At 40.8% G+C, this 7,023-nt stretch overlaps 1 non-coding gene across 1 annotated transcript; it reads right to left on the bottom strand.

Moving 5' to 3' along the window:
* Positions 1-997: 997 nt before the first annotated feature.
* On the bottom strand, positions 998-1,116 carry LOC125184128 (U5 spliceosomal RNA). The gene has a single exon (XR_007167521.1). It is a non-coding gene; the product is annotated as a U5 spliceosomal RNA (small nuclear RNA).
* Positions 1,117-7,023: the final 5,907 nt, after the last annotated feature.

Below are 7,023 nucleotides of genomic sequence, written 5' to 3'. Positions count from 1 at the left end.
CTGCCAGAGGCAGTCTGAATGCGTGGAGTTGACTGCCTCTTCCTTGGTAACCTCTTTGGGGAACCTCCTTGTGCCTCCCCACTGACCTCCCCTTCAATGTCCAATGCTACAATCCTACTGCTTAGGGGGACCTGAAGACGTGAGGGAAGCAGACAGGGGGTTTGCCCACGATGCCGAACAGGGACCCTCTCCTAACCCTCCCCATCCCTCAGGGTCCCCCTCCGCTGCCCAACAGGGACAGAGCAGGGGGCCCACCACCAGTTGTGGGGTATCTCCCTGTCACCTTTCCCTCTTGCACGCCAGGGAGCTACTACACCAGCCAATCTCCCGCTCACAGCCCCTGATGGCCCTCAGTCTCTCAACCTCCTCTTTCAGCTCTGCCACCACGCTGACCAGACCTTCCACCTGCTTGCACCTCACACAGGTGGAATACCTGCCACCCTGCCCCGGCAGCAGCAGGCTCTGGCACTCCCTGCATCCAGAGACCTGTACAGCCACGGTTTTGGACAGACTCTCTATTTTGGTTGCCACAGTCTTTTGGGGGCAAGCTCTCTGCCTGGTAGAGACCATGGCAAAAACTGTGGTCACAGAGACTGCCAGTAGATAGGATGGACTCAAAAGGGAAGAGGGACAGAACTCCCATGCCCCGCCGCATGAGCTCCCACACCCACCACCACAGCACGCTGCGGATGGCTATACAATGTGCTGGGCGCCCCTCCCCGTGCCTGGTGGGCAGCGACGAATGGCCGCCTACATAGAGGCTGTTTCTAGGCAGAGGCCGTGGGTGCAGCTGCCGTTGCCCTGGGACGCCCACCCCCTGTCAGCCCCTGAGAGCCGGCGGGCGCGACCTGGTCGCACTGCTGCCCTGGGACAGCCCTGGTGAAGCAAAGGCCCGAGTTCCCCGCCTGTAACTCATAGGCAGGCGCTGCGGCTGTGCCGGATGTGAGGTGGCCAACCTTGACTACTGCGGGATGGTTCCCGCTTTCAGCCGTTTTAAACCTCTAAAAAGCTGAAGCAGAGCCTCAGAAAATTCCAAAACACTAGTGCTTGTTCCTCTCCACATAAATCGTTAGTAAGGGGGAAAGATTTATACGATTTGAAGAGAAACCAGAGTATGCTGCACTCAACCTCCCCCATCCTCAGTCCCTACTGCCAGTGCAACCAAAGTATTTTCTCAGTGTTTTACAATAAAGACTGATAATATATAGACAAGAAAACTGATAATTGTCCTGAAGTTCATGAATCTGTGTCATGGCACTAAGCTAACACACATAATCAGCTCATTCAGATGAACTGATAACTATCAAAAGCTTTTCATAGGCGTAAGTGCATGCAGAATTTGGTAAGGCTGTGTAGGTACTTGCCATTTCTAACCTTTCTGTATCAGTTTTTAGAGTTCTTCCCTCTCCCATATGAGTTCAAATAACAGGAACAAATACAGCACAATCTAAAAAAAAATAAAATAAAAAAAATTCTATTGGTAGAGGATAGACTTGCTATTGTCCAGAACAGGACAAATAGGCACAACTTCCCAGATCTGCCTGTATTCCAGATAGGTTGATAAGATTCCATATTTTAATACTTTTCAGAAGTATTTCCAGCACATCAAAAAGACCATATGGAAGACCTTTTAGCCAGGCGGAACCATTCAGATTTACACTGATTCACCCCAAGGTGAATATTAAAGTTACTTGGTAAATCCTTGTTAAAGAAAAGATTGCATAGCTACGATAAAGACCTTAAGTATTGTATGTACTTGATAGTAACCTATTTGACATAATATGAGACTGCCTACCAAATAAATGAAAAACAACTTGATGCAAAGAAAACACTTTTTTTCTTGATATAGCTATTTAGATATATTGTTAGTTGTTTTTATTAAAAAATATTCTTTGATATTTAAAATAAATGTGTATAATTTTACTGTTAGTCATTTTTTCCTGGCATAATTTATTTCTTCCTAATATCACTGTAAAAGTTATTTTGAAGTCAGCATTTCTAAATATTGCTAATAATAAGGGGTTTACCTTTATCCATGAATAATTGACTTGTACTTAGACTCAGCATCTAGCCCAGAGAATGTCTGTTACTTCATCTGAAAGAACAAAACCCATAATAATGAATGGCATGCAATATTGTTCACATTAAGGTAAAATATATAAAATTAAACATATTTAAATAAACATATCACATTTATTAGCTTCCAGAACTTCTTTGTTCTTAGTTCATTTAATAAAGTGATTAAAAATTGTGCCGTATGTATTTTGAATTGAGCATCATTAGCTGAGTTGCTTTTCCAGGGACTTTAAACCACCACTTCCCTGTGAAGCAATATTCATTACAAATTTGATCCACTGCAGTAAAAAGTATTTTGTCCAGTCCCATTGAACATTTCTAGCACTTAGTATTATTTCAATATGGCTACCTTAGCATACTGATGCTTTCAACTAACTCTTTTTCTCTCTATTTATATGCAAAAAGAAATAATAATGGCATCCTAAGTATTTCCTTAATTTTAAAGACAGATTTAGAGTATTTCATTTGAGTAGTATCTGGCCAATGGAAAGTCCATCAAACCATTATTTTGAGATGAACAAGCAGCAATGGCACAAACAGCAATAGTGCAGTTGTCTGTTTAAAAAAAAAAAAATCAGGAGATGGTAGTCCATTTTAAAGGAAGAGGAAAGACTAGGCGTTACCGTATTTGAAAATAAAACTTAAACTAAATGTTTGTTCTATTCTTGTTATCAGTGTATTCAATCAAAGAATACCACAGAAAATATGATGGTTGATTATAGATTACACAGAGACTCTGTTGGGGAATAGGCTAAATATGCCATTCTCCTGAAATACAGTCAAAGAAAAAATTTCCTCACTGATGAATGAAAATGTTGAAAAGTTCATCAATCCTTCATGGACAATGTTGGTTAATAAGGATGTTTCCTGTTGTCGGCTATACTTGGCTCAAAGTTAAAACAGATTTAAAAAATCTTGTAAGGTGGTTTTTACCCTGCTGGGCAGCTGAACTCCACCACAGCTGCTCTCTCACTCCCCCTCCTGAAAGAAAAGGGGAAGAAAATACAGTGAAAAAGGCTCAGGGGTTAAGGACAGGGAGATCACTCACCAAGTATCATCATGGGCGAAACAGACTCAGCATAGGGAGATTAATATAATTTATTGCCTATCATCAGCAAACTGAAATGATGAGAAACTAAAAGCAAACCAAAAGCACCTTCCCCCATCCACCCTCTTCTACGTCCTGCCTTTGAGCAGTGCAGGGGAAAGGGGAATGGGAGCTGCAGTCAGTCCCTAATGCTTTGTCTCTGCCACTCCTTCATGGCCACTCTCTGCCCCTGCTCCAGCACGGGTCCCCCATGGGTGGCAGCTCCCCCCAGACCCCCTGCTCCTCGTGGGCTCCTCTCCACAGGCTGCAGCTCCGGCCTGGGGCCTGCTCCTGCGGGGGCTCTCCATGGGCTGCAGTGTGGAGATCTGCTCCCTGTGGGACCCATGGGCTGCAGGGGGACAGCCGGCTCCACCAGGGGCCCTTCCACAGGCCGCAGGGGAACTTGTGCTGCGTGCCTGGAGCACCTCCTGCCCTCCTCCTGCACTGCCCTTGGGGTCTGCAGGGCTGGTTCTTACTCCTCACTCTCCCAGCTGCTGTTGTGCAGCAGTTTTTTTTTCCCTTTCTTCAATCTGCTCTCCCAGAGGCCCAACCAGCATTGCTCACTGGCCTGGCTCTGGCCAGCAGTGGGTCCCTTTTGGAGCTGGCTGGAGCTGGCTCTGATCTGACATGGGGCAGCTGCTGGGCTCTGCTCACAGAGGCCACCCCCTGCAGTCCCCTGCTACCAAACCCTTGCCACATAAACTCAATACAGAATTCCCTTTTAAAATTCCTAGTTTAGGAGAAATTTCTGTATTTGAAATGGCAAAATCTCTAATTATGAAAGTCTCTTAATTATTAGTTTTTAGAAGGAATTACAGGGATGTACTGTACCGCTCAAAGAGTAACAGATCTACAGTTCCCCTGAGATAACTGGGAACAGCACAGTTCCTCTCCAGGCATCCAAATAGGTGCCAGAAGTAAGCAAATGATGCATCCAATTCCTCCACAGCATGCCTGGCATTTGATATCATGGCTCATGGAGCCCATCTCTCTAATGTCCTTGGAGCAATATGCTAGTGTGAGGGAGGGAAGTGAGAAGAATCTGTGGCTTAGATTATAACTTTTTTTTCTCATGCAAGAAAGAAAGAGTAACTCATGTTGTCCTTCTAGATCTTTATACCATGAAAATACTGTCCTTTATTTTATATTTACTGTTTACCTTAAAGTCAGCTACTGTTACTGTCTGGTATGCAGAAACAACTGACAAATGCTGACTTTGCAATGACTTCTGATAGAACTTCATAGTTGAGCCCACAGTGTGTGCTCAATAAGCTGAACATTCCCTTCTGTTTTCGTTAGATATGCCCCTAATTTTGCTACTTCTGGAGCAAATACTTTTAACATGCAGCCACACTAAGTCTAATAGAGAATCTCACCTCTAAAAGCATCTCACCAAGAACAATAGGACTCGGTGTGAGGCACAAAAGGGCTTCAATGGAGAGCCTCTACCTAATGGAAATGAAAATAAACCTTAAAAGTTTCTGTAATGAAACTACTATGAACCTATTTTATTTTTGAGGCTGACCCTTGGATATTACAAAAACAACCAAAAAACTTTTTGCAGATCACCAATAAAGGAAAAGATATACAAAACGAATCATGAAATCATCCCTTGAACTAAGTTATTAATCGGACATTCATCGGACACGTTATACATGAAATGTGATAAATAATAAAAGGTAAAAATCTGTTTAAATAGTATTTTCAAGGATCAATTACAAGGCTCAGAATAAAAGAATGAGGAACTTACTGCAATTTATTGTTTGAAGAGTAATCATGAGATTTCCATTTTTAATACAATTTTACATTTTTAAATGGAAAAAAAAAACAGATTTTGTTCAATTAAATGAAATGCTTAAAATATTTGATCACTCAAAATATCTCACTGCCAGTAAACAAAATGTTTCATATCAGCTTTGGTTTTTATATTTGTAAGCAAAGGAACCATAACATTTCATATAAAAAATAAAAAACTGCAAAAAAAAATGTTTTTTGAAATGGAAAATCCTACTGCTCCTTTCTGAAAAGTTAAAACGGAGCACTCTCATTTTTAAATGAAATTCTTTTGTTATTGTCATGTTTCCACAAAATATTTCTCTTGAAATGAATTAGCATTTTCTAACTGAAAAACACTCCACCAGAAAATATTTTGGCCAGCTCTACTCAAAACGACAAGCAAGAAAACCTTCTAACTAATAGAAAACCTTCTATTTAACAAGGATTGCCATCAAGTCAGATCACTGTAGTGTGCTACATCAAGCAGCTAGCTGTACTGTAGCTGAGCCAGACTTCCCATCCACTGTCTTCCTTCTGCTCATTACCTGTCATATTAGTGCCCTCCCCCCACTCTCTTTGTCACCAAAAGATAAGGCACTGGAAGAGGCTTAAGATGAACAGCATCAAACTGAGGCAGTCAGAAGAGGGGTTTGGCAGGGAGAAGCATCCTTCTTCTTCCCCAAGAAGGGGACTTGACCTATTGAGGTGTTTGCTGTTCTACCAGCTGAGTTGACAAGTGTGGAAGAACTTGGCATATGTACCACTATCAAATAGCCAATAGAAATCAGAAAACACTGTAAACTAGCAATACATGATAAAAAGAAATGAAAACAAAACAAAACACAAACAAACAAAAAACACATTAACATAGAACAGACACCAGACTGCAGGCTATTAAGTCCCAGAAGAGAATATAATTCTGCAGCTTCTAAAGAGAGGTAAGAAGCCTATTCAGTTCCAAACTCATGAAGTCTTAGGACTACATTTAAATCTGCTTTAAAAGAATATAAATACATTGATTTGGTCTGGCATTAACTTTTAAACTGTGCTATTCAAAGAAGGCATTAGACACACAGTTCCCTTTAGGAGGAGGTGAGCATTTTCATGCTCATACTGAGTGAGGATCTCACCACTACAAGGTAGGCTACAAATGTCCAAAAACTGTCTTCTAATTTTACTCAGCAAAAATAAAACAATGTTTTCCTTTAAAACTTGTATTTTGAAGTACATCCTGTAAAGAATATCTCCATTCAGCTTTCACAACTTTTGGTCATATTTTTTCTTTCTTAGCTTTCACTACGCTTAATAGTGACATTAAAAGCAAAGGACCTTTAGCTGAAACAGAGATAAATGTTAAAACCTAGACAGTTGTCTCCTTCATCCATTGTTCTGGAAATAACTGAAATATATTTAAGACTTGAAGCCCAAAGTTTTATATCCAAGTACATTTAAACTAGAAATCATTGGAAACACTAATTAGCAGCAGCTTCAAACCTGTGCTAACCCCACTTTATGACATATCATCCCCTTACTATTAAAATTAATCATATGACAACTCAGCAATCCAGTGTTCATGTCTCTGTGTGACGTATCTGTTGACTTACTGTTACTTCACGTTTCTTATAAGTTCAAGCAGTTTTGTCTCCCTAATGCAAAATCTTGTAACAGGGAAGTTTGCATCTTTTTTATGTAGTCATTAAGGCTGTAAGGAAATTTTTTACCAATCCTTTTTATTTATTTCTCTTCTGTGCATTGTAGCAAACCCTTCCAAATTTTATGAATTAATCATTTGCCCATAAAGTTAAAACATAAACAAACAAAAAGAGAACAAAAAAGAAAAAAAAAAAAACAAAAACAAAAACAGAAACATCTACCAGTGACCTAATAATAAGTTGCTTTCAGCAGAATCAGAGTACAAGTTCACTGATGTATCTCTGACTGCCTAATTAAACCGTGGACAGTGAACTCTAGGCTATAACTCTGTTCCTTATGGAGTAACAATTCATCATTTTGCCAGGCAGCTTCTCTTGTCAGGAAAAGATTTTGTCATACATAACATGCCAGTTTTTGTTCCTATAGGTGAC

This window comes from Anser cygnoides, chromosome 4 (genome assembly GCF_040182565.1).
Source record: "Anser cygnoides isolate HZ-2024a breed goose chromosome 4, Taihu_goose_T2T_genome, whole genome shotgun sequence".
Classification (NCBI taxonomy): Eukaryota; Metazoa; Chordata; class Aves; order Anseriformes; family Anatidae; genus Anser; species Anser cygnoides.
Note: the sequence above shows the minus strand (reverse complement) of the source record. Positions and strands in the feature narration are given on the sequence as shown.